The 26,909-nt window shown below is 47.3% G+C and overlaps 1 protein-coding gene across 2 annotated transcripts in view; it reads right to left on the bottom strand.

Moving 5' to 3' along the window:
• Positions 1 to 26,909, bottom strand: part of TNR (tenascin R) — a 536,279-nt gene that overhangs the window by 492,722 nt on the left and 16,648 nt on the right. Inside the window, exon 1 of one of the 2 annotated variants that reach the window (XM_077332512.1) lies at positions 8,771 to 8,872. The exons of the other annotated variant lie outside the window; for it this stretch is intronic. The gene's annotated coding sequence lies outside the window, so the exon portion shown is untranslated. Of the gene's footprint in view, positions 1 to 8,770; positions 8,873 to 26,909 lie in introns of those variants that run through there. 2 annotated transcript variants of the gene reach the window in all.

Below are 26,909 nucleotides of genomic sequence, written 5' to 3'. Positions count from 1 at the left end.
AACAACCTGACCGTCACCTATTTGCATGTTAATGAATGCAGCTTTAATATGCCCATTATTTATTGTTATGCCTGAACAGAAAGAATGCGAGCCAGGTGGCAAAGCGAATTTTTAAAGCAATCTGCTCACCTCAGTTTAAAGCTACACAGCTGGCAACAGTATACAAAAAACAACATTGGTGGGGAAGGAAGTTCTCTCTCTCCGCGGCAAATGCCTTTCTCATCAGTCGTGCCACTCTTGGAGCTGCCTGCCCAGATTCAAAATGTCACAGCGGCTTCCAATCCTTTAGAAAAGCGAGTCACAAGGCTTGAAATCGTTGCGTTAGACATAAGTGAAAACGTCAAACCTTAAAACTCCGTATATTTTCGACAAGATTTTATTGCATTAAGTTTGCATGACATTTTCAGCTTGCGGTGAACAAATTAAAGATCTCGACGAGACAGAACGGTTGGTTTTTAAAGTCTTGAAATTCTCCAAAACATAACAGAGATATTGCAATGAGTGCTGGAGGGCTATGTTTGCCGCCTGAGGCTGCACCATACAGAGTCAGCCACACTAGAGAAATGCACACCTTGTGTCTGCCCTCCTGGGTGTTTAGAGTCACGTCTCTGTGTTCTCCTGTGGGCGGGGGGGGGGAGGCCTGGGAGCTCAGATTGCTGCAAAATTGCTGTTTTTTTGGGGGGGGATTTCCCCCCACTTTCTGAAACCCCCAAAGCAGGGGAGCACCACCAAAGCGGGCATCTTTAGCAATATTTAGCAACAGGCAAGCTTCCTAATAATGCAACAGTTTCAAGTCAGGAAAAATAGCCAATGACATGGGGGCTTCCCTTCATACACCATGGCCCCCACACCCCTGGGAATTAAAGCCACAGCACAGACCACACACAGCTGACTATTTCCACACGGCACAGATGCATGTGCTTCCATAGTATGACGACAATGGAGGAGGAGGAGGAAAAGGAGAAGGCGAAGCAGAAACAGAAGAGTTGGTTCTTATATGCCGCTTTTCTCTACCCGAAGGAGGTTCAAAGCAGCTTACAGTCGCCTTCCCTTTCCTCTCCCCACAAGAGACACCCTGTGAAGGAGGTGAGGCTGAGAGAGCCCTCATATTCCTGCTCAGTCAGAACAGTTTTATCAGCACCATGGTGAGCCCAAGTTTGCCCAGCTGGCTGCAAGTGGGGGAGCGGGGAATCGAACCCGGCTTTCCGGATTAGAAGTCCGCACTCCCAACCACAACACCAGACTGGCTCTGTGTGAAGTGACCCTCCTGGCCAATTTATCATGGCGTTTGTAATCTAAAATGAACTTTTTTCTCTTTTACTCGGATAGCCAAGGCTGCAGTTTGATGCAGAGTTTTTTGTAACAAATTGGGCTCTACCTGGAAGTCGAGTCGCACAGGAATGGGCTGCAGGGGCCTCTGAACAAGACTGTGCTGCTGCAAGAATCTATAATACAGCCTCACTCCCGGAAAATGGGCTTCTGGGGTGTTCTAATTACTTCAAGAAAAACACACACGGTGCTTATTATAGACAGACCCACTTGTCTCTCTGTTTTGCTTTTTAGGAGAGAAGTGGGGCGTCTTAAATAACAAAAAGATAAACTCGAGAGCTTTTTACGTCCTTTCAATAGGATACAAACTTTGCACAGGATTTATCTTCCGGTCTAATGCGTCAAGAAGGCCCGTGTCAGATCTGAGGCAGCCCTTCATAAACAGCTTGATTTTTATGGGGTTCAGAGCCAGCTGCCCTCAGTTAAGGAGTCCAAGGTTCTCCCCTCTGCATGCCATGAAGGTGGGAAGCTGGCATGGGCCTCCTTGTCCCATGGGGCAGAAACAGGGATGCCAGATTCCAGGCGGGGCCTGGGGAGCCTCTGGAATTACAGCTCATCTCTAGGCAACAGAGATTGGTCCCCCTGAAGAAAATGGCCTCTTAGAAGGCCTCCAATGGGCGTGAGCCATTATACCACATATTAAGTCCCTCCTCTCCCTGAACCCCACCCTCTGCTGGCTCCACCCCCAAAGTCTCCAGGTTTTTCCCAACCCCGAGCTGGCAATGCCAGAGAGAGAGCCACTTCCCACCCTAAACCTTATCACCTCAGTGAGGTGAGATGGCAGAAGTGGGGGTGGGCAAGAGAAGGAAGGGTGGGCAAGAGAAAGAAGAAAACCACGAACACAGGGAGGTTCCCCACTAGCCAACACTGGGGTCAAGGACACCTCCCTGAGTTAAGCCTAGATGCCCAAAGGTAGACAAGAGGAGGCAACAGGGAGGGCTGCTAACCCCTGAAGCACTAGGTCGGGGTAGTCAAACTGTAGCCCTCCAGATGTCCATGGACTACAATTCCCATGAGTTGTCCACAGGCAACTGGAGGGCCGAATATCGACTATCCCTGCCTAGGTGATCACCCCGGTGTAGCTAGAGGATGGGCTGGCCCTGGCTACATGTGCAATCGCCATTTTCGATCAGGTTTTATCAGAATTAAGACAGCACAAGAGGAAAAAGGGGGTACCACAGCTCCGTGATAGAACATTGGTTATGTGAGCAGAAGACCCCAGTTGCAATCCCTGTCGCCTCTGGTGTAAGTGATCAAGTAGCTGGAGATCTGAAGGACCTCCACCTGGAACTGTGGACAGTCACTTCTGGTGAGAGTGGACAATATTGATGCCGTGAGACGAATGGTCTGACTCGGTAAAAGGCAGCTTAACTATGGGATTGTCAGAAAAGCCCAAAGAAGCTCCTATCCCATGTGTTATCTTGTGTGTGTGTGTGTTTAGTGTAACACTGTTCTACTCTTGTTTGAAAGGTTTGGGGAGTGATGTGAGCAGGGTATAATGCCATAGAGTTCATCTTCCAAAGTAGCTATTTTCTCCAGGAGAGCTGATTTCTGTAAACAGGGCCTATTCTGCACACAATAGATAATGCACTTTCAATGCACTTTAGAAGTAAATTTTCCTGTTCTGCACATGAAAATCTATAGCTGCCAAAGCATATTGAAAGTGCATTATCCTATGTGTGCAGAATGGGCCCAGGAGACCAGTTGTCATTCTGGGAAATCTCCAGCCAACATCTGGAGCAGGTGTTGCAGATCCCCCAGGTGTTACAGATCCCCCAGAATTACAGGTCATCTCCAGACTAAAGAGGTCAGTTCTCCTGTAGAAAATGGCTGCTTTCCAGGGTGGACTCCATAGCATTATACCCCACTGAGGTCACTCCCCATCCCAAATTCCATCCACTCCTGGCCCCATTTCCAAAGCCTCAAGGTATTTCCCAGCCCAGAACTGGAAACCCTAAGCTGGAGACTGCCAACCCTATCATGGTGGCAATACGCACTACCATGTGTGCAGCCTACCAGGTCATCTGTTGTGTAGGCCAACGTGATACATTTGTGCTCAGCACAGTGCCCTTTGAGTGCTACTCTTAATCCTAATGAGATCTCACTGCAAGAGAGCATCGGGACACCCATTCATCTTCAGGGACTGAAGAGGGGGCACATTAAAATGCATGGTTCGTGCCCACCATCCGGGAAAACAAGTTCCAGGAGGAATAAAGACCCAACACTGTCAGAGGAAAAGGTAAACAAGGACTTCAGCCCTGCTCATGAGCAGCGACATTGCTAGCTGTTCAATTCAAGGTTCTTGCGTGGGAGTTTTTGACAGAAATTTATGTTTATAGGGTTGTTTGGTTTCCCTCTAAGGAGGAAATCTAAACTTAGCAAGTACGGCAGAGCAGGTTCCTCAGGGAGGGCGTCCTGTTGAGCTGGGGACACCAGAGAGAGTATCTGACCTGCCGAGGCTGAGGAGGCCACAGGAGGTGGGCAGTTGTGGACTTTGCTTTGCAAAGCAGCAAGGCCAGGGACAGGATAAGTGACAGCACATATCTCTGCTTCAGTTCCCACGCAGATGAGTCAATGGATGGACTATTAAGGAGGGGAGAAGCAGCAGTGCAGACAGGACGATAATGTCCGTGGAGGCTTGGTAGGCTGCATGTGGAAGAGGAGTGGGGAATCAAACCTGGCTCTCCAAGATTAGAAGCCACTGCTCTTAACCACAACGTCAAGCTGCCTGAACCTCATGGAGGCACCAAAGTGGGGGAAGCCTTTCTGAAAGGAGAACTGAACTAACAGGGCTTGGAGAAGGACGTTACAAATGCCAGGGTGTAGCATGCTGGAGACTGGCCTCAGGCACCAGCGGCCTTGCTCTGTGCCATAATGGCAGGCTTCTGGAACAGAGAACGAATGGCAAGCTTTCTGCAGCATCACGCCACTGCCAAGGCTGCCAGCTTCCGACTGGCCCCTATAGCTGCTTGTATCACTTGGATTTCCAAGCCATTATCAGGCGCCTGTTATTTCGCTTCGTGCCACCAAAAGCTTCTGCTGCCCCAATTTCCACTCATTAAACCTTTGTTTACAGGACAGGGCTCTCTTTTTCTGCCCAGCTGCCAGCCCTCCTGCCTCCGCTGGGTGTTGCCAATGGACGGAACTGCAGGGACCAGCTCAGGAGGGGTCAGCTGACACGAGGGGCCAATAGGACTGTGCCTGGGCCACGGAAGCAGCTTGCTTGGCGCTCAGGGTAAGCACAGCACAGGTTTTCACAGAAACCGAGCGGATGGGAGACCTCCAAGGATTTGGGTGGCAGTTCCCCCAAGGACCACTAGGGGTCATCATGCAGAGGCAAGCAATGGCAAAACACCCTCAAATATCCCTTGCCTGGCTGCTGGACGGTCCTTGGACCTCCTGGCCACACCACACACCTGCCACATACATAAATAATTAATAGTATAAGCAATCCCTGTCTCCGCCAGAGAGGCGAACAAGCGAGATCAGGCCCTTTCAAAGTGCTTTTGCAGCTGGATTTTTCTTGTGTGAAAACCGGCTTCTAAAGCGCATTGAAACTGGATTATCCAACGTGTGTGGAATGAGCCTCAATGTGATGGGCCCCACAGGTCTGCCCCCTGGATGGCGATGCCAGTTTGAAGCAACTCAAAAATGCAGCCAGCTGAAGTGTTGTCCCTTCCCACCCACCCACCCACCCACGAGTTTAATTTAATTTAATTGGGTTCAGATCTTGTGTGACCTGTTATTTGAAAACCTTGATTATTGTGTGTCTTTCCTGCACAGATGTGTGTGCGCGCACACACACACACCCCTGTGGTGCTCAGCAGTTCCTTGTGTTCCCAGGGAAAGTTAATTCCTCAGGTTGAGGGTGAGGAGGTCCCAGAGAAAGGGAAAAAATGTCCTCTCCTCCTTCTTCCATCAATGGCTCTGCACTGACAAAAGAGCCCCCACTCCCAACCATAGCCTCCCAAACCCCCGAGGCTACTGGTCCACATAAATCTCCTAAGCCCCAATTGGGAAAAGGACAGGCAGATAACATCTGCAGTCCTTGCATCCCTTGGGGATCACAGTGTTCAAGCTCTTTTCCCTAGACCCAAAAGTCCATTGTCAGTGGCAGAAAGATGCTTTGTCCATGCTCAAAGCACTCCACTAAGGTTGCCAGATCTGGATTGGGAAATACCTGGAGACTTTGGGGGTGGAGTTGGGAGTGGGTGGGATTTGGGGTGGGGAGAAACCTCAGGGGAGTATAATGCTATGGAGTCCACCCTCCAGAGCAGCCCTTTTGTCCAGGGGGACTTGAGCTATCAGATGGGCTGCAAAACCAGGGGATTCCGAGGTCTCATCTGGGGACAAGCATCTCTGTGCTCCACATATTACCTTGCTTGGGTTATTAGACACTGGTGCTTGATCTATGAGGGTTGAAAAGCACAGTCTAGCGCTATCGCAGACCCCTGCAGCAGGACAGTCCAGGGGACACATTTGCTACCAAACTAGGCCCAATAACAGTTCATAGAATCATAGAATCATAGAGTTGGAAGGGGCCATACAGGCCATCTAGTCAAACCCCCTGCTCAACGCAGGATCAGCCCTAACCATCCTAAAGCACCTGGGTGTTCACCTGGGTGTAGTCTGCATGGGGATTTTTACCCACTGCCAGTTCGAACAAATCCCTGCCGTCTTCACTGAATTCGATTTCCACTTTGATTTTGGGCGCTTTAAATTTTCCCATTCTAATTCTCTACCTTCTGCTGTTGTATATGAGAGATTTCAACAGATCCCGTATTTAGCTAGGTTGTGCCCCTGTGGACAATGCTGTATAGAATCAATTACATACGTTTTCTTCCATTGTCCATTTTATTTTTCGATCCGAGCAAAATTTCTTAATTCACTGCTGTGTAAAAGAGAACTGCATTCGGATAAACGAAAGACTCAGTTTCTTTTGACATCCCAGAACCCTGATATAATTGAACCAGTAGCAAAGTTTTTACATCTTGCCATGAGAAATCGTGAATGTATTATGTCTAAAGCGTGATCTTTGCCTTTGTTCTCACTAGCTGTGGATCCTTTTGCACTTTCCCTTCTTATATTGTATTTTTATATGCTATTAAAGGGTTGTTGTTGTTGTTAACAAATTTTCCCTCTGCATGATCGATCCGGAGTGACCCTACCTTTCCCTCGCAATATCCAGAAGTGGATATAAGCTTCGATATTTGAGAAATCGGCATCAGTAAATGTGCAGCGTCATGCTTTCTGCAAATTAACTCTTTTCTCAAGGAATCTTCCCTGATTCGCCAGGGTGACAGTTCAAAGAGTTCCTGGTTGCAAGGCTTCCCTTAAAGTGACTGCGCTCCCAAGGCCCTCTCAGCAGAGATTTGTCTCTTGGGTTTATTCCCCCTCCTCTGCTGTCTCCAATCCTCTTTCTCCCTCTCCTCCGTTCAAGAAAAGAAAGATGTTCCTGCTGCAATTGGCTCCCCCCCCCCCCAGCTTTCCCAATCGAATGCAAAACACTTTCTGTTTCAATTGAGAGGGGGGGGAGAGAGATAGAGGAAGACCCGAGTTCAAATCAATCTGAATTCAGCAGGATCCACAATGGAAAAAACAAAGTAAGTACAGAATCAGCCTTGGAAGGGCCAGCCCAAGGACTAAGCCCAGGTGAATGCCTAGCAGAGTCTCCCAGACAGCTGCCCTCTCCTGTGTCTCCTCTTCCTCCCAGCAGGATCTAAATGCCTCCAGGTGTTAAAAATGTAACAGCACAGACATAGATCATTCTTATCACCACCGAAGCGTCTCCTTTTGCAAACAGAATGAAACATGTGGCGGTGTTACCTTGGGTTGTATGCGGGATCCATGTAAACAACTGCAGCAACAAGGCCGTCTCAGAGCCTGACAAATGAATGGCTGCGTAGAAACTTAGAAGAAGAAGAAGAAGAAGAAGAGTTGGTTCTTATATGCCGCTTTTCCCTACCCGAAGGAGGCTCAAAGCGGCTTACAGTCGCCTTCCCATTCCTCCCCCCACAACAGACACCCTGTGGGGTGGGTGAGGCTGAGAGAGCCCTGATATTACTGCCCGGTCAGAACAGTTTTATCAGTGCCGTGGCGAGCCCAAGGTCACCCAGCTGGTTGCATGTGGGGGAGCGCAGAATCGAACCTGGTTTGCCAGATTACAAGTCCGCACTCCTAACCACTACACCAAACTGGCTCTCAGTGGCAACAAGAAAAAGACTCCTTGTTTCCGCACAAAGGAGGATCTTCCCTGCTGATTTAAGCGATTCTTCAGGCTGCCTCTCCAAAGTCCTAGCCTTATGGGGCAGGGGCAGAGGGGGTGTGTGGTGGGGATTGGGGTGGAAGGCATATGTATGGTAAGGTGACCAGATTGTCCCACTTTTGGAGGGACATCTGGGGGCACCTGGCAAATTGTACTTATGTTGAAATTTTTATATATATATATATATATATATATATATATATATATATATATATATATATATATATATATATATATATATATATATATATATATATATATATATATATATATATATATATATATATATATATATATATATATATATATATATATAAATACATATATATATATGTAACAATACTATTTTTGCATTCTATGAAAATATATGTTGCTTCATATAGACCAAATGTTTAGTCAAGAACCCTCCCAGTCAATGGTGTCCCGCTTTGCCAATGTTAAAATCTGGTCACCTGAATGTATGGGAGAAGCCCATCTGTGAATGGCAACAGAATTAGAAGCAGAACTATACCTCCTTACATGCTAATAAGCGAAACTAAAATTCTTCAGTTACAAGAAGGGAATTGTGCAGCAATATTTGCATAATGTCTCTTTAGCAGCCGGTTCTTATTGTTTGTGCTATATTCCAGGTAAAAAGCTAAGCAGATTGCTGAAAACCTCAAGCATTGAAAAACCTAATTAGCTGCCTATCCCCATCACCAGCTTTTGAGATTGCATCAGGAAATGATCCTAGGCTTCCAAACAGAAGGGTTAGAACAGGCGTATTTAAACTGCGGCCCTCCAGAGGTCCATGGACTACAAGTCCCATGAGCCCCTGCCAGCATTTGCTGGCAGGGGCTCATGGGAATTGTAGTCCATGGACCTCTGGAGGGCCGCAGTTTGACTACTCCTGGGTTAGAAACTGGGGAGAGTGGGAGTGAAAATCGGAGATTCTCAGGAGGCTGAATTTTGTGTTCTGAACCACATTCTATTATTATCATAATTTACATTTATTACATTGATAGGCTGCCCTTCCCTGACAAATCTATTTTACTGCTCTCCCACAACACTGCAGTTTCGGCCATCTCGCTCTCAAATCAGGACAACAGAAACAGGTATCCCACTACAATCCACTCTGAGATGAGTACAAACCCCTCCACACCTGGGCTGTTAAATCACGGAGAAGAATGTACTTGCCAGCTTTGCAGGCTTCCGTAAGGTTGCCAGGAAGCCACCACGAAAAGTCTCCTGTCTGTTTTATGGAGGCTTAAAGTGCAGAAACATGCAGGTGAAGCTTTTCATGGAATGGAGGTAAACAGAATCACCTGGTGAATGAATCCCATTCAGCATCAATTAAAGGGACAGGGTTCTTTCCCCTTCAGGGAGCAGACAGCTGTAGACATCCATGCCATCAGCTGAGGCCTTTTCTTTATTTGTCCTTTAAAAAAATCTAATTTTAGGATTCAAATGTTTTATTACTGCTTGACTGGTTGCCTACAGATGCTCCCAGCCTCAATGGGGGAAGGGGGAGGGGGGAATTAGATGACCTGCATATGCAAAGCTATATTAATAGATACAAATGTACACATAATTCTTGTGATTTAAACAGAAATACAACTCACCAGAGCACCAGCTGCGTTTGGGTCTGCTGGTAAAGCTTAGCTCCGCTAATAATGGCTGCCTGCCACTTAAATTTTCTCCTTAGCAATATTGAAGAAAGCTTCTTTCAGACAACTTAACTAGACTGAAGAACATGGGCATTTCAGAGGGCAGGCCCGCAAAAAGGGACTTCGATTGTTTTGATTGGGGCTGACGGATAAACAGATTGAAAATAGGCATGGGGCTTTATTCTTATACATAGAAACAGCAGGAAGTTTATTATACACTGAAACCTGGAAAACTTCAGTAGAAAGCTGTCAGTAGAAGACTGGCTGTTGAGAATGTTAGAATTTGCAGAAATGGCTACCCTTTGATTAGAGAAAATGCTATATCTTACTTCATTCCTAATTGGAAATTCCTTATTGACTTTTTTGCATGAAAGTGAAAAAATGAGTTGATGATTCGTGGTTTTGCGGATTAAGGGGGAAAACACTTTTTTTCAGACTGAAGTTGACGTCAACAGAAAGGGTGATTAAAGGCTTAAAAAGAAAGAAAGAAAGTCTTATAGATTTGTAATAATCTTAGAGTATGTAAGTAACTTCCCTATAGAATATTATTTTGAATGCATTGTGAATAATATCGGTTTCTGTCGCTGAGAAATTTGAAAAATTAATTGATGTCCTATTTTAGCTTTCATTTCTCTCTTTCTTTTCTCCCCCCCCTCCACCCAAACTTCTAACTTAATATGTATAAACGTCTGATAAAACTATTTAGAAAGAAAAGGAAGAAATTCCGTCTAAAAATCTGGAAGAAGTTCCTGACAGTCACAGCGGTTTCTCAGTGGAACAGGCTTCCTCAGTAGGTGGTTGGTTCTCTATCTTTGGACATTTGGATAGCCTTCTGACGGAGAGGCTGATTCTGTGAAAGTTCAAGGGGTGGCAGGTTACAATGGATGAGCGATAGGGTTGTGAGTATTCTGCATGAGCGATAGGGTTGGACTAGATGACCCAGGAGGTCCCTTCCAACTCTATGATTCTATGAATGGGAAGGCCTCAGGAATGGACATCTGGGCTTCTGAAAAGGAGGGCACCCAAGCCTTAGAACAGGAGGACGGGACAGGCCTCAGCAAAGAGTCCACCCTCCTGCTGAGCACTGGTGTGGACAGATCAGCAGCTGTTGGAGGGGGTGGCTGTGCCTGTCTTGCTGAAGCCGCAGGGCCTTCCTGGCTCATGTCACTCAAAAGTAACAGCAACCCCTGTGCAATGGCCATCCATGGCCAGCACCTCCTAGTAATGGCAGCGGTGGGGTGAGGGGTCCAGGGCAAAAGTTGCAGGCCTGTTTGGTATACAGAAAGAAGAGGATCACCTGGAGGCTGGAGGAGATGCACTAGGGCAGGGGGAGTCAACCTCTGGTCCTCCAGATGTCTATGGACTACAAGAGAGCCAGTTTGGTGTAGTGGTTAGGAGTGCGGACTTCTAATCTGGCATGCTGGGTTCGATTCTGCACTCCCCCACATGCATCCAGCTGGGTGACCTTGGGCTCACCATGGCACTGATAAAACTGTTCTGACCGAGCAGTGATATCAGGGTTCTCTCAGCCTCACCCACCTCACAGGGTGTCTGTTGTGGGGAGAGGAATGAGAATGCGACTGTAAGCTGCTTTGAGCCTCCTTCGGGTAGGGAAAAGCGGCATATAAGAACCAACTCTTCTTCTTCTTCAATTCCCATGAGCCCCTGCCAGAAAACGCTGGCAGGGGTTCATGGGAATTGTAGTCCATGGACATCTGGAGGACCACAGGTTGACTCCCCCTGCGCTAGGGGACAGGAGGATTGCAATTAGGGACACCAGCCTCCTGGAATCATACCTCATCTCCAGACTACAGAGATCAGTTCCACTGAAGGAAATGCATGTGGTGATGGGGGGGGGGCTCTATGGCATTGTACTTAGGGTTGCTAGCTCTAGGTTAGGAAATACCAGATGACCTTGGGGGGGTGGAGCTGGGAGGGGGCATGATTTGGGGCTGGGAGGGACCTCAGTGGCATACAATGCTATGGAGTCCACCTTCCAAGGCAGCCCTTTTCTCTAAGGGAACTGATCTCTGACACCTGGAGATGTGCTATAATTCCAGGGGACCTCCAGGTCCTACCTGGGGACTGGCACCCCTAACAGCACTCTACTGAGTGCAGGATTTCACCCCCAAATCTCCAGCAGTTTCCCAACCTGGAACTAGCAACTCTACCCACTCCCCAACCCCCTGCCCGTGACCAGGGGGGATTTGGCAACCCTACATGGAGCAGGTCAAGTGGGGAATACAAGGAAGGGAGGGGCCAATTCTAAGTTGCCCCTGGCCAATGAGTGACAAGGCAAGCCAAGGCAGGAAAACTACTTTCTTGCCAGTATCTATTGTTCATATGGCCTGCTTTGCTCCCCTGCAGGGGACACAGAGAGGCTAACAATATTCTTCTGCATTTTCCTCTCACAACAGCTCTGTGAGGTCGCTGTGGCTGAAACAGCGACCAGCTCAAGGTCACCCAGCAAACTTCCATTGCAGAGTGGCAATTTGAGCCTAGGTCTCCCAGGTTGATCCAGAGTGACCCTACCTTTTCCCTGCAATATCCTGGAGTGGATATAACCCTCAATATTTGAAAAATCATCATGAGAAAGCATGCAGAACTCTGCTTTTCCACTAGCCTCAGACATTGTAGAAAAGCCCTGATTGGCCAAGGCTTCCATTCAAAGGCTTCCTTGCTCCCAGGCTGCAAATTTGCCTTAAAAGGGAAGCCCTAACTTCTCTTGACAGAAGCTCCAGAAGCCATAACTTCTCTTGGTAGATATTTGCCTCTTGTTCCCCACCCCCCAATTCAAGAAAAGAATGAGGCTCCTGCTGCGCTTGGCTCCCCCTCCCCTTCTGAGCTTCCCTAACCACATGCAGAACAATGTTCTGTTTCAATGGGGGGAGAGGGGGAGAGGAAGACCCGAGTTCAAAGAGATCTGGATTCAGCAGCATCCAAAACGGAATAAACATAGTAAGTGCTGAATCAGCCCAGGACAGCCTTCCAAGGCCACACTCTATCAAAAAGGACAGGAGGTAGAGGCCAAGGGTGGCAACTCTATGGACTGAATACCTGTATCCTCATGTCCTCAGGCTTGTTTTATCTCCATAAGCACCATTCCTTCTCACTGCTCAGGGCTGGGAAGCCACTCCAGGCAGAAGGAAAAATCAGAAAATCGAACTGTTTCCAGCAGGCGAGGCAGGGAGGTACCCCCCAGACAGCACAGCGGGAGGTGAGCTCTCTCTCTCTCTCTCTCTCTCTCTCTCTCTCTCTCTCTCTGTCCCCCGAGCATCAACGCTTTCCTCTCCCACTCATTTTGGAGATGGCCGGGATAAGCAATGCTGATATTAATACTGCATCACCATTAAACTGCCGTCACCGTGATGGGCCTCCGAGTGCGCTCATCCATTTTCGACAACGTTCTCGCTCGACAGCCGCCTCGCCGTCAAAATAAATAGCCCTTAAAAGCCAAGACAGGAGACAAGCAGCCTCCTGGGGCTTTGAGATGTGTTGGGGGGACGTGGGGCCGCACTCCATGCAAAGCTGGAGAGACTGTCTGGCAGCACTTGGGGAAGGAGACGGCGTTGAACGACCACGCTCATCAATCTGCAAGCCTTCCAAAGGATGCAACCTCCTACCTGGCTTGCCAAACAGGTGGGAATCCAGCGTTCTGCAGACTGTGCTCCAGGTGGAGAAGGACAGGGGAGGCTGCGCCCAAATCTGGGGGAGAACTGGAGGGAGGGGTCTCCTGCCCAAGGGCATGGAGGTTTATCCTTTGAAAATGCAGGTGGCAAAAGGACCAGGAAAAAGTCAGAAGGTATTTGCTACTAGGCCTGGCTGCCCCAGAGGCAACATGACACCTGCCAATTATACGGGGTCGTGGACTCTCATTCCCTTCTGTGGCTTGGAAAGATCTTGGAGGCCAGAGTCAGTGTTGCCAACTTCCAGGTGTAGCCTGGAGAGCTCCCCGAATTACAACTAATCTCCAGACAATAAGGATCAGTTCCCCCGGAGAAACTGGCAAGTTCAGAGGGTCAGTTCTAGAGCATGATACCCCACCGAGATCCCTCCCCAAAGGCTGCCCACCCCAGGCCATTTAACACTTTGGTTTTGCTCCATGCCTTTGAAGGGTTGGCGGCAGAAGCAAAGGGATAAATGGCTGCCAGCAAGCCCTTTAAATGTAACAGCTGACCCCCACCTTGCTCTGCTGTTAGGCTTAAATGGCTGGACACAAACAGCCAGACCAATCTGACCAGAAGTCTGATAAATGTTCGGGACAGACACCTTCCTTGAACATCGATTTCCTAGCTCTGGACCAGCCCAAATGATTGCCAAATTTGGGCAATGAGCTGGTTTGTGCCCACCCCTTTTGGTAATTGGCCACTGGATAGCAGGAGACACACTGGGGATACCTTAGAACGGCCACGCAGGGAAGGGAAGCCTGGAGTCTCGGTCCTCTCAGTGAGTTACAAAGTCCAGGTGGTTGCAGCAGAGGAGCTGAAAGAAGAAAAGCTCTCCAAGTGTTGGGGAAGCCAGGTAGGTGGCACGTGCCGGGCAGGGACCTTGGATTGGTGCCTTGAGTCTCAAAGCAGCTTGCAATCATCTACTCTTCCTTTCCCCACCACAGGGACTCTGTGACGTAAGTGGGGCTGAGAGGGCTCTGAGAGAATTGTGACTGCCCTAAGGTCACCCAGCTGACTGCCCGTGGAGGCGGGCTCTCCAGATTAGCGGCTGCCACTCTGAAGCACTCTGAGCTTTGCGACTCCCGATTGGCCCCTTCGAGTTTTTATCCCGGACCTGCCCCGCCCCGCCCATTTCTCCTCCCACCTAGGCCTTGCTGTTTTATTCTTACCGCTCCCGCGGAGCAGTTTACAGATGTTTCTTTCAGAACACTATATAGATTTTGCATCCGGACAATGTGCTTTCATGGCTATCTCCCACAGGGAAGTGTATCTTCTTTGAACCTCTAAGCCCCCAATCCCCCCCCCTTCCCTCAGAGTCAGGCCATTCTCTTTAACCGAACCCCCCCCCCCCAACCTTCTAATAGTAGAGGCTTAAATTAGATGGCTGTCATACCTATAAATGTCCCTCTAGACTCTTGGGGGAGAAAGAAAGCCGAGCATTTCGAAGTCCTCAGCACGTGTGATTTAGTGAGTCTTTAAAGATCTCTGGGCAAATAAAACAACTATTTACTCTGAAACGAGCTAGCGTCTGGGCAGCAGATGGAGAAATAGCTGCTTGGGTCCCACTGGTCTGCTCAGCCACATTTGAAGTTTTCTCCCAACCCAAGGAAACTTCTTCCAGGGGAAGTGGTTTTTCTCCAGAACAGCTACTTCCGTTGGAGGACTCTTTGAGCCTAAGGAAATTTTCAAATGGGATTGAGTGGAATAGTAGCATGCAAGCTAGCAAACGCGGGAAGTGGTGAAAGCTATAAGATGCTGGAATATGCAAGATCTGCAGTGCGTATGACTGAAAAGAATATGAAGAATGTCCTGCAGGGGGCATCAGAGGAGATGTCTATTTAGCATAGTTAGATCAGGAACTTCCTGATATTTTTCAAATACTCTTCTCTGTATCCTGATTGGCTCAGCTGGAGATTTCCTGCTCCTTTGAGCAGACTTCCTCCCTGTTTGCCTCCAGAACAGAAGAATTTATGCAAAACAGAACAGTTAGATAGTCAGGTCTATCTCTCTCTCTCTCTTCTCTTTCTAGACATAACTGTCTCACTTCATAAGTAACAATGGTTTTAACTATTTAATTTGGTTAAGACTCCTGTATTTTATTATGGAATACTATTTTAATTGAATCTGTATTGTTGCATTTTTATACTGCCCTGAGCTTCTTAAACAAATAAATAGTTTTATTTAAATAAAAACTTCGTATTATTTTAAGCAGCCTAGTGGTTTGCTCCTCTTTGCATTTTCAAACTCTGCTAATATAAGAGACTCATTTTTTGTGACAATTACTAAAATAAAGGCAAAATAAAAATAAAGATATATTTAATCAAGTTCAGTTATTGCTGGTAGCTGGAAGCTGTAGTCTTAACATAAAAGATACAGATCTTTTTACAATATTTACCATAAAAATATTTAAAAGACCAATGATACGCTGAAACGGTTGTTATGTAAGAAAGTATAGAGAATATACCTTGCCCATAGCCTACTGCATTTCCTGGTAGAGTGGAGATTCTCATCTCCTCCTGTCTTCCCAACAACCTTGTGAGATAGGTAAGGCTGAGGGTGTGAGGCCAAAGACATCCAGTGATTTTCCTTGCAGAGGGGGATTTTGAACCTGGGTTTCTCAAATCCCAGTCCAGGGGTAGTCAAACTGCGGCCCTCCAGATGTCCATGGACTACAATTCCCAGGAGTCCCTGCCAGCATTCGCTGGCAGGGGCTCCTGGGAATTGTAGTCCATGGACATCTGGAGGGCCGCAGTTTGACTACCCCTGTCCTAGTCCAACACTTTTATCCCTAAATCACACTGACTCCCCTGGCAGGAACAAGATATGGATATATCAAAGCAGTGATGTCGTGTAGCAATGTCTATGCAGGGGTGGCCAGTCTGTGATTCTCCAGATGTCCAGATGTTCATGAGCCCCTGTCAGTGCATGCTGGCAGGGGCTCATGGGAATTGTAGTCCATGGATATTTGGAGAGCCAGAGTTGGGCCACCCCTGATCTGCCGTACGGCATGCTATGTCGTTGGCTCTCTGTGTGCATTTATTCTATTCTCCTCTGGGCATCTCTATCTCCCCATGATCCACTATAACTGTGCTGCTGATCTACTAAGCCTGGCTCCTGCCCATGTATAACAATTTGGGGCCCACACATAAAGATAATCAGAATTACAGCCACCGCGAAAACAAGCGTAATGTGAACTGCAGCTTTTCCAAGTCTCTAAATCTCACTCTAGCACAGTAGGGCCATGTGGCCTTAGAATTTAGAGACATTCCCTTAGACTTAATAGTATTACTGAATTGAGTATTTGCAAATGGTGCCCTATCAATACATTATGTTTGCCCAGTTCCCCCAGGATCCATTCCTTACCTGCTGCTTACCCCCCCCCCGTGTCTAATTCAATAGCCCCTCCCAGGAGATAGGAATGAATTAAGGATTGGCTTGACGTAGGACCAGGGCCGGTTTAAGGATTAGTGGGGCACGAGCAGAGCACAATTGTGCCAGGAATGCCCAGACTGGGGACACAGGAGCTCCCCACAATGGAAAGGGGTGTCACTCTGAGAGAGAAAAAATCTAGTGAGAGTCTGACTCTCACAAGATATGTGGGACACATACCTGCTCTGGGCCTCCTTGGGCTTGGCCCCCTCCCCCTCCCTTTCTGTCATAGACACACATAGACAAACACAGATTCCTCCCCCCATTCCCCCTTGTCTCTCCTGTCTACCTCTCCTTCCTGGTCCCTCCCCTCTCCCTCTCTCTCTCACAAACACCCACACACTCACACCCCCATCCCCCATCCTTACCTGTGGCAGCAGGAGTTCTGTGGCCCTCTGCTGGCGGTGTGGTAGAGCACTGAGCAAGGCTACGAGCTGGGCCTTGGAGCTCTGCTGCCACTGGCTGCATCTCCCATCTTCTCAGCCCAGTCCCACTCTCCGAAGGGCAGGACCAGCCCGGGAAGACAGAGGGCACCACAGCAGAGCTCTGAGGCCCAGCTCTAGGCCTCGGTGCTCTGCTGTTGCTGCCATCTACTGGCGCACTCCCTGAGGCGGGACAACAGACATCACGTCCGTTATCATTTCTGTTTTAGGGAGCACAGCAGTAGATGTGCTCCACGTCAGACAGAAGAAGGAGAGAGGCTACAGCCCTGATCAATTTGGTGAAAGGCACCGTGTGGGGCTTCTGGAAGCATGGGGCCTGTAAACCAGCCATGCCGGGAGGGGGCAGACAAGTATCTATATTTTTTAAATCAAAATTTGGACATTTTTTAGAAAATAGCTTCTTAGAAGGTGGACTGCATAGCATTATACCCCAATGAAGTTCCTCTCCTCCCCAACCCCCACCCTCTGCAGGCTCCACCCCCAAAGTCTCCAGGTTTTCCCCAACTGGAGCTGGCAACCCTAAGTTACTTCAGGGTTTCCTTTTAGTTAGTGCTTGTCAGAACCAAGCTTTAAAAACAGTTTACAAGGCAGTACGCAAGCCGGAGGCGGCTGAGCGCTCCACAACATGGCTTTTCTGTGAAAGGTTTGCTTTTATAGCTTGCTTCCTGGATGGAGGAAAACTGCAGGAATTTTTTTTTTAATGGGCTCAGATCTTATGTCAAAGGTTTGTGGTGAGAAGAAGCTAATTTGACAACAGCAAAACCGGGATTTCATCCACAAACCTACATCTGATTGAAGGCTGAACTGAATGTTACAAAGGGGATTCAAGGCTAAAGAGGAGGTAGCATCATATACATGGCAGCGGGTGGGCAGTACTGGGGTGCTTAGCTCTCCCCTCCCCCGGCCAGTTCTCAGCCCTGCACATGCCTCTCGGGTCATTTTAATAAATTTTAAACTTCACCCTGACTCTAAAACTTGCCTCCAGGAATTCTCCCAGAATTCTGACTGATCTCCAGAATACAGAAATCAGTTCCCTGATTTAAAAGCTGGACTCTGTGGCATTGTAGCATTGTGAGATCCCACCTGTCCTCAAATCCCACTCTCCCTGTTGTATGGTTGAGGCCAGAGTGGTACCCAGTGTTGCCATCTGAGGATCTGTAAGTTGAGGCCAACTAGGTTCCTGGCTCTCAGGTAGAGAGAGAGTTTGAATGGGGGAATGGAATGGTATTTTATTATCCGCCATCTTGTTATGTTATTATTATTATGTTATTGTATTAATTGGGGTATTTTGGGGGAATTTATTGTATTTTATTGACCTTGTAAATCACTGCGAGACATTCGAGAACAGCGGTATATGAATATGAATATGAATATGAATATGAATATGAATATGAATATGAATATGAATATGAATATGAATATGAATATGAATATGAATATGAATATCCCAACCTGAATTTGGCAACCCAAAACAGAAGCAAGTCTGGTGGGGTCTGTAGGACTGCCACCCATCAGGTGGGGACGGGAGCTCTTCCAGAATTAAAACTGATCTCTTCCTGTGGAGAAAATGGCTGCCTTGGAAAGGGGATTCTAGAACATTCCGTTCCACTGAGGCCCTTCCCCTTCCCAAGCCCCAACTTCCCCAGGTTCTAACCCCCATTCTCCAAGAACTTTCCAGTCTTAAGTTGGCAACGCTAAGTGGTAGTGAGGGGCTGAGAACGTTGCTTGTAAATGCCCTCCTGTTCCCTCAGCAAATGTGGAATTTTAACCATGCATTGCCAAGGGAATGATGAATTTATGGGGGAAATATCTCATTTTCAACAAAGAGGAAGCTGGCCTAGTTCTCAATCTGTGTTGTTTCTTTCCCAGTTTTTTCCCTTTTGTCTAACTCGAACGAGCAAGAAAGAAAAAGTTTGATTATTTTACTCATTAGTGGTCTCAGCTGGAGGATGTTTTGATCCAGCACAATGCAGGGCCTGGCAAATAAAGTTTGTCCCTTGACCAGCCCACTCACAGTTGCTTGGCAAAGGGTCTATTGATGTCCTTTGCAAATGAAAGGGGCTTCTGAAACAAAGATGGCTTTTCAAAGACACAGTCAGCCATTTGGGCTTGAGCCAGGAGGAAGCGGACACGGACGCTTAATTGGGGTGTGCATCTTGAAAAACCTTCCCCTATTCTCATTGCCTAGCACTCCTTCCCAGTCATCTCCACTGAAATCAGTTAAGTGTCCAGGGGAAGCACTTGCACGGCCGCTGAAACGGCGGCATGGACAACGAGGAGGCGGAAGAAGCGAAGCAAACCGCTTACGCACAGGACGGGACGGGACGCAACGGCGACAAAACCCAGAGTAGCCGATTATGCACGTGGCCAAACCGGAGTCACTTCTGGTTGTGCCCAGGAAGCTCCACTTTCTTCCGCATCTCACTAATGCAGCTTTTTCGGCGGCATACTTCGACTCTGCGCCCTGCTGCTGCCTGCAGCGTGCATAATTGGTGATTTTAGCTGCCGCCATTCCACCTCGAATGTGGACCTTCCCCTCCGTGCATAATGGGCCATAGTGCTTTCCAAGGAACACACTTAAAGTGAGGAATTTGCAATGAAGATTCGATTGCTGACAAACCTAAGATCTTCCTGGTTTTTAATATAATTTATCTTCCTTGATAATGTCAGTCTGTTCATATCCACTCCGGCCAGCCTTAGCCAGATAAGAGTTGTTTTTTTTAACAAAATACCTTGGATGCAGTAATAAAACAACTAGCCTTCTAGTGAAAAGTTAGGGCATTTGTCCCTGTCCCCTGGGCTGCAAGAGCCTTTTGTTACTCATTCAAAACATTTGTATCCTGCTTTCAGGGCCCTCAAAGCAGCAATCAGTGAACATTAACATGGGTATTCACCTGCCACCAGGGAGTGAACCTCTGCCACCTCTTGATGTGGTGCAACAGGTGAAGACCGTCAGCTGTAATAAAGTAGAAAAAAGTCTCAAGCTGGCAACAGTGAAGTGATTTAATGTTCAAAACAATTTCACTATGGTCAAAACAATTTCAAAATGGATTCCCAGGTATAGACCATTCTCGATATCTTCATCAGTGATATTCTCAATATTGTAATAATACAGAGAAGTCTGTAATAACACGCAAAAAAAACCTTCAAGAACAGACTAGAAAGGGAGATTGCAGAAATGCAAGTTATTACAACACTCAAAACAATTGAATTCCCAGGACTTAACAAAGATATTGGTTTCTTATCTCACTTTTAATTACTTCTTTTCACAACTGGGAAAGTGTCTGTCATTAATCACTAACCTCAACAGTTTTATTCCCTCAATGTTTCTGTGAACAACAATTGAACCCAAAGGACTGATTTGCTTTTCTATCAATTAATTATTAGACTGCATATTTAGGATTTTGTGATGTTGTTTATTAATTTGCTACTGATTTACTTTCTCCTTATATCTGTACTCTTATTATCATTGTTCTGTTTAGTCTAGGGGTGAGCGCAGTTCAGCCACCTCAGCAAACACTGAAGGCAGCCAGCACCACGGCGCAGAGGGGTGGCAGCCATGCGCCCGCTGGAGGCTGCATGCAGGCTCAGAGCTCTGTGCCTGCATGCAGGCGCCAGATGGTGCACTGCCACTTCTTCCCCTTCCCTCCACAGCGCTGGCCACCTTGGGCTTCGGTGATCACCGACTTGGCCGAACCGCGCAGAAGCGCTCACCCTTAATTTAGCCTGAGAAAGTCTGCATGCACATAAAAGCTTTGTTGGTCTTAAAGGTGCCACTGGACTCAAATTTTGTTGTGAAATCAAATTCAGTTCTCTAGAGTCTACCATTCTTTAACCACTGCCCCAAGCTGGCTTTCATGGGTGCCTACTTTGGAGTAGGGGAGTAGGAGAGCATAACCTCAAAAAACCCATCCCTTTTCCACAGGCAGCTCACTCCAGCACCAGGGACTTTGCAGTTTAGAAAACACAGACAGCCCTCCCTCTTTCAATATGGTTATCCCTCCCTTTGATATTCTTTTTTTTTTTTTAGTTCACTCTTCTTTGGGGAAGCTTTGAAGGTTGGACAGGGCTTGAAGAAGAAGAGTCGGTTCTTAAACCCCACTTTTCACTGCCCGAAGGAGTCTCAAAGGGGCTTACAATGGCCTTCCCTTCCTCTCCCCACAACAGACACCCTGTGAGGGAAGTGAGGCTGAGAGAGCTCTGAGAAGACCACTTGGTCAGAATAGCCCTATCAGGGCTGTGACGAGCCCAAGGTCACCCTGCTGGCTGCATGGGGAGGAGTGAGGAATCAAACCCTGCTTGCCAGTTTTGAATCTGCCAGTCTTAATCTCTACACCAACTCTGCCTCTCTGCAGTGGGTGCTCAACAGGTCTTCCTTATCAAATCCCTGCCTTTTGTAAAAAAACACACACACACACACATACAATCAAAAACGATCAAAGATTTATCTTCTCCCTTCCCCCTTCGCTGGATGCTCCCTCCTTTCTACCGGCTCTGACCCCTTGCCTGCTTACTCATGAGCCCCACTATGTGCCCCCCTCCCCCTATGCGCCGGGTCTCAAATCCACTAGGTACCCCACTGCGGAGTAGAGCGGAACAATCACGTACTTTTCATTTGAATACTTTGCAGCTTGACAGTTCCATTCATAGATTTTTTCGCAGCCACCTCCCTCAACTCAGGCCACAAGCCACAATCCCAAGATTCTCTCCAAATATACTACCAAGCCAGGTATCTTTACTGCGGTCTCTAGGCAGGCACATTAACGCTGCCGTATAAATAAATCACCCCCAGTAATAAAAGTTCAGGTGCTCTTGAATTCTGATCCCATTTCCCAGGGGGGGAAAAAAAACCCAACAAACTTCTGTTTGTGTTTTCCATAGAAGCCCCAAGGGCTCTTGCTTGATTTCTACAGCGTTGCCTGGGATCCAAAGAGAAGATGTCAGACTGATTTCTATTGCCAGGGGCTGTTGAATATCCCATCCATCTTTCTGGACCCTCGTGCTGCTTTCCTGAGCAGCTGGTAGGAGTAACTGTCTATGTTTCTGTTTGAGAGCCTTTCCTCTGAGAAGGAAACAAGAGCATGGAGAGAATGAACAAGTGACTCTGGAGTGGAATGTCCTGTGCAGAGAGGATAGACGGAGGGGGATTCTGAGCATAAAGGATTCACCATCAAGTTCAAAGACCTGCGTTGGAGTATATCCCACAGAAACGGCAACCGGGTCAGTGGACTTTAAAAGCATCAGTTAGAGCGGCTTTTTGTCAGAGGATATCGTATTATCCTCCTGATCCGTCAAATGAGTTCTGGCATCAGGGAAAGGCACCTTAAGCCCGGGTCATGCCTTGAGCCAATAAATGCAGCAAAGAAACAGAAGTCAAAAGTGTGTGTCTTGCACAAATAGCCCAGGGATTTGTGCCTTTGACATAAAATAGGTTGCAAAGACTGTCGTTGTGCAGAACTAGGGATGGCCCACTGATATCGGTGTCCCTGCAGGGTTGGAGCCCAAGACTTTTTCTGCAGGTGAAAGGTGGACCACCCCAAAAGGGTATGCCAAGGATTGTGAACCAACAGCACATAGGACAGGATCTTCAGCAGAGAGGGGAACTGCATGGCATTAAGCAGAAAAACGGGCAGGATCCCAACCCATGGAATTAAATGCGAGGGAATCTGAGTGAACTGTATTCCCAGACCCTCTAGGCTCCATCTGTCTGAGAAAATTCGGCAAAACTTTGCTCATGACCCTGTAGAACGGCCTTTCTCATTTTTTTCACTGTTGAGAAACCCTTGAAACATTCTTCAGGCTTCAAGAAACTCCAGGAGTGTTGTGATCATGTACAATATGGTTGGGAAGCACAGCTGTGTACACGACCACCCAGGGCCCCTGCAGGCCATCATTGGACATTCTGGGAAAGGGGTGGGTGGGTCAACATGACCATGTATGGTCATATCGCCTGGTAAAAATTTAACAAATTTAAAAACATCTTTAACAATTAATTCACTCCCCCCCATTTGGGAAGCCCTTCCAGGGCCTTCACGAAACCCTGTTTGAAAGCCTGCTGTAGAACAAGGATGTCCACGTCATATGCCACAAGAAATAAACACTTGAATCTTCCCATGAACTCACAGAAGAGGCTGCCTGCTGTACTGCTGCATCCTTTACTGTCTGAGATGCTTTTCTTTCCAGGCACCACCCATCTGAGAGAGCTTAAAGGGCGCGGGATCCGGGTACTTAAAGCTCTCATTGGGCAAAGCTTACGACTTCAATTCTTTTACGAACACCCTGCTCTGCGTGTCCCCACTGTTGGGTGTGACAAGCCACACTGCACAGCTTCAGGCCCCAATTGAAAAAAAATTTTTGTTCTCCGAGATTCTGGCTTCTTCCTTTATTGCTTCCTCGGCTGGTTTTCTAGCGCCTTATTCTTCACTGTTCTGCATTTTTAATGGTTAACTCCTCACGGCCACGGTCGATTCCGATGATTTTTAACCGGCTGGCATTCATTCTTCCTGCAGATTCTTAGCAATTGTGTCGGGGTCTGTTTTAAAGATTTGTGTAAACTGCCTCGGAAAGCTTTGCATCAAGAGCCACGTGAGGTATCAATCTTTTAAATAAACAAATAACCGGATGCTAAGCGTGATTGTAATTCAAGAGCACGGTTGGAGGGGGCTTCGCTTTTTCTTTCTTTTTTTTAAGCTGTAGGTGACAACGTTCCCTTTCTTCCCCTGTTCACTGCCTTGAGTTACTCAAGGACCCTGCTAAATGGTCACAAACCTTTTAAAGCTATTGTTTAGCTACTGAGTCCCTGAGATCCAATTAAGCCTGTATAGGCATGAAGGACGTATTTGCTGTTGTTACAGCACACGTCTGTTCAGCTGACACTGTGTGTGTGTGTTGGGGAAGAAAATTCTTGAATTAATTGGCTACATGATATATGTTATTTGCAATAACTCCTCATCCAGTTAGGAATTACCTTGTTCTTAGGCATGAAAGTTTGGTCGAACACACCAAGAAGCCTTACACAGAGTTGGTTTAGCAAGATCAGAATTGTCGACTCTGACTGGCTGTAGTTCGTGGAGATTCCAGGCAAGGTATCTATTTGCTATCTACCTGACCTGGATAGCCCGATCCCGTCAGATCTCGGAAGCGAAGCAGGACTGACCCAGGCTAGTATTTGGATGGGAGATCTCCAAGGAATACCAGATTTGTGATGTGGGAATAGGTGACAGTAATCGTGCTGCCTCAGAGGGTGGAGGAGTCTCCATTGTTGATGTGGAACACATCTTCTGGCTCGCCTCCTGGGACGGAGATGGGTATGGACATGTTATGTCTGCAGTCCCGCTCCGGGGAGTGTGCCAAAAGAGGGAGGGAGGGAAAAAGGGTGGAGGCAGAGGCCGGAGTGCCAGCCATAGGGGGAGGGAGGCAGCCAGTGGGGGTGGAGGCCGGAGTGCTGGTTGTGAGGGAGGGAGGGCGCCCGTGGAGGCGGAGGCCTCTGGGGCCTTGGCTGGAGACTGCGTGGAAGGGAAGGGAAGGGAAGGGAAGGGAAGGGAAGGGAAGGGAAGGGAAGGGAAGGGAAGGGAAGGGAAGGGAAGGGAAGGGAAGGGAAGGGAAGGGAAGGGAAGGGAAGGGAAGGGAAGGGAAGGGAAGGGAAGGGAAGGGAAGGGGGTCTGTGTGTGTGTGTTTGAGAGGGAGAGAGAGGGAGGAGGAAGGAAAGGGAGATGGATCCCAGAGCTCTGGAGCAGGTATGTATTCCACATACTTGTGAGATCCTGGGTGTCACTACTTGTTTTGAAAGTTTTGGGGACAAGATTGAATGAGCACCTGTCAGGAGTGAGTTTTTTAAGTGCCTGAGAAGGTGGGGGGCTGGACTGGATGACAATTTGGGATTTCTTCCAGCTCTGTGTGATTCTGATTCTGAAACCACCTCCAAGAGTCTCTTGCCTGGCAGCCAGCCAATCTTAGGACCTCCTGATTATATTACACACATGCCAAACAATAAATAAATAGCAATAATATTTGCTATGGTAGTCCTTTTTAAAACTGGACAATCCATGGGTTCATCCTAGGACGTGTAGACAAATCAGAGTCTCTAGCACAGAGACATGGCTCATATCCTTGAGTAACTGAAAGAAATGGACATTCCCTGTTCCCAATTTCTACTGAAACTTGGCTGAAACTTCCTTTCCCATTCCAGCAGGACTAGAATTTAAGCTAAGGCAGAGCAGCCTTAAGGCTCTCCTGCTAAGTATCGAAAGCTGCCTCCAGCCATTATTGGATATTGTGATTTTTGCTCTGCTATAGGAATTGTTCATAACTAGGTAAAGCCATAATGAAACAACGGTACACTGTGCTGCTTCATACAGGCGTGTTCGTTTACCACTTAAGGAATCCAGTATAATGCAGCAACTTAGATGTGTGAATGGGTGATTACATCCCTCAAATCAGGCTTTCTCAATGAGGGTTTCATGAAAGCCATGGGTTTCTTGACAGCCATGGAAAGGTTTTCTGAAGGGGTGGGAGTTAATTATTTTTTAATATATTTTTGAAATGTGTTACACATTTATCGAGTGATATGACCATATATGGTAATGTCGACCCCCCCCCATGACCAATGATGGGCCTGGAGGGAGCAGGAAGGGGAGGGGCTCTGGGTGGGCGTGTCCACAGCTATGCCTCCCAACCATATTCTGCATAACTGTGTCACTTCTGGGGTCTCTCAAAGCCTGAAGAATGTTTCAGGGGTTTTTCAATGGTAAAAAAAAAGTTAAGAAAGGCTGTCTTAAATACTGCACTTTTCAGTGGACTTTTCCTATCATTGCATACAGAGTGATGGGCATGGATCTCTGCATCAGGCCTAGAATGGCACTGCCTTTTGCTGATTTAATAATGATTGATTATTCCCTGCCTTTGACAGCCTTCCAATTTTACTTGGAGTGCTACCATTGTTAGAAGTCCTATGCTGCATTTTATTCATAGGTCTAAGCTCATCAGAAACAAAAGCCAAGAACATCAGAAGTCTAAATAATAGACTGGAAGGAAATGAAGCTTGGGGAGGGGACCCGAACTGTGAGTTGAAGTTGGGGTCCTTCTCTTTCATGCTTGCAATTTCAACACTTCTCCTCTGTTGTGTGCGTGATTTAACAGAACATGAAGGGTCTCCTGTAGGGGCCATCAGAGGAGATATATATATTTAGCTCAGTTGGAACTTCCTGGAATTTTTCAAATATTCTCCTCCAGGGTCCCGATTGGCTCTTTTTTGGAACACTTCCTGCTCCTTTGAACATACTTCAAAACGTCAGTTGAACAGAATGAAGACACAGAACAGTTAGCTACATCTCTCCTTTTTCTATACAAAGTTTTTTCTAACTCTATCGGATTTCCAGTCTGTCTGCATCGGTGTAAAGTCCCGGACACACGACCACATATTGCTTGGAGTGTCCAGTTTCCTCTTCCCAACGAGCTTCTATCTAGTCATATTTGATGGATTTCAATTCCAAAGTCAATTCCAAATCCCCCATCATCAAATTAATGCTTTCAGAAAAGGGTCCCATTAAACTTGCCAGGGTAGCTGATACCCTTGGAAGCAGGTTCCAAGCAAATTACTTAAGTCTGCTAGACATAGTCTTGTCTAATCCATTTTGTTTCCTTGGATTGTGGTTGTGCATGCCAATAAAGGTTTTCTGAGTCTGACTTTAACTACATAACCAGACATTTACATGATTCCACCAACTTCCTCCAGGCATGAGGTCTGGCAGGGGAGGGGATTTGTGGGGTGTTTAAAATTCTTGGGGCATTATTGTCGCTGCCATAATTTTATAAGCAATGTTTTATTGTATTTTATTGTTTTAGCATTGTAAACCGCCACAAACCGGCTAGTCTGGGAGCGGCAGTAAATAAATCAAATGAATGAATGAATGAATGAATGAATGAATGAATGAATGAATGAACACTAAGCAAAATGCTCTGTTACTCTGCAGCTCTTATTTCCTAGAGCAGGGGTAGTCAACCTGTGGTCCTCCAGATGTTCATGGACTACAATTCCCATGAGCCCCTGCCAGCGTTTGCTGGCAGGGGCTCATGGGAATTGTAGTCCATGAACATCTGGAGGACCACAGGTTGACTACCCCTGTCCTAG

The sequence above is a fragment of the Paroedura picta genome, chromosome 4 (genome assembly GCF_049243985.1).
Source record: "Paroedura picta isolate Pp20150507F chromosome 4, Ppicta_v3.0, whole genome shotgun sequence".
NCBI lineage: Eukaryota > Metazoa > Chordata > Lepidosauria > Squamata > Gekkonidae > Paroedura > Paroedura picta.
The sequence above is the reverse complement of the archived record's forward strand: the minus strand, read 5'-3'. Positions and strand labels throughout refer to the sequence as shown.